Below are 974 nucleotides of genomic sequence, written 5' to 3'. Positions count from 1 at the left end.
ACAGATAAGAGTTTGACCAACTCTGCTGCCTGGGTTGGCTTTGAACTGAGATAGTAATAAATCCAAGTGACATCAACTTATGGACTTCTCTTTTGAACCAAGAAATATTAGATTAATTTTATACTAAAGCTAATATTTGACAATTTTTAAAAGAAGAGAATATGTTCAGCAAAGAATCCATAACTTAAGTAACTCAGCAAAAGTAGGTGCCCTGAATCATTTTGGAATTATTTTCTCTGCTTGGGAAGATTACTATTGACTTTGTCGTTCCTTTTGGGGAAAGTTAAAGTCATTTTTGCACTTTTTCTGTTGGTCATGGGGCTTGAACTCTGATCCTGGGCAATGTCCCTCAGCTCTTCACCAGACGTCCAGTGCTCTACCACTTTAGCTACAGCACCACTTCCGGATTTCTGATGGTTAATTGAAGATAAGTGTTTCATGGACTTCCCTGACCAGGCTGGCTTTGAACCACAATCCTGAGGTCTCAAACTCTTGACTAACTAGGATTACAGGCATGAGCCACCAGTACCCGGCTCTTATTTGTATTTAGTGCAGTTAATGACACTAAGTAGACAAGAATGGAAATCTTAATCAAGTGATTTGACATTGCAGTTTTTAGAATAATTGAGGTAGCAATAAATATGTCTTCCTTTGCCATTTTGTTACATTAATGACTCAGGAGCTATGGAACCCTTACATTAGTAGCCTCTTCCATCTGTGTAGGTATATTTATTATCAGGAAATATTCATAGAGAAATTGAGAAAGACATATTTTTAGAAAGCACTGTATTTTTACAATAAAAATCATAAAAAAGAAAGCAAAGGAGACCAAGTATGCAAGAACAGCATAGAAAGGGATATATTTATCACACAGAGATTAAGAACTAGCCTAAGAGATTTAGAATGCTAAAGGCAATGAGGAATATGCCTAGTTGACAACTATTTCTTCAATAACCAAAAATGGTTCCCTAGAA

This window comes from Dipodomys merriami, unplaced genomic scaffold (genome assembly GCF_024711535.1).
Source record: "Dipodomys merriami isolate MVZ:Mamm:240054 unplaced genomic scaffold, mDipMer1.0.p SCAF_916, whole genome shotgun sequence".
NCBI classification, from domain to species: Eukaryota; Metazoa; Chordata; class Mammalia; order Rodentia; family Heteromyidae; genus Dipodomys; species Dipodomys merriami.
This window is presented reverse-complemented; position numbering follows the sequence as displayed.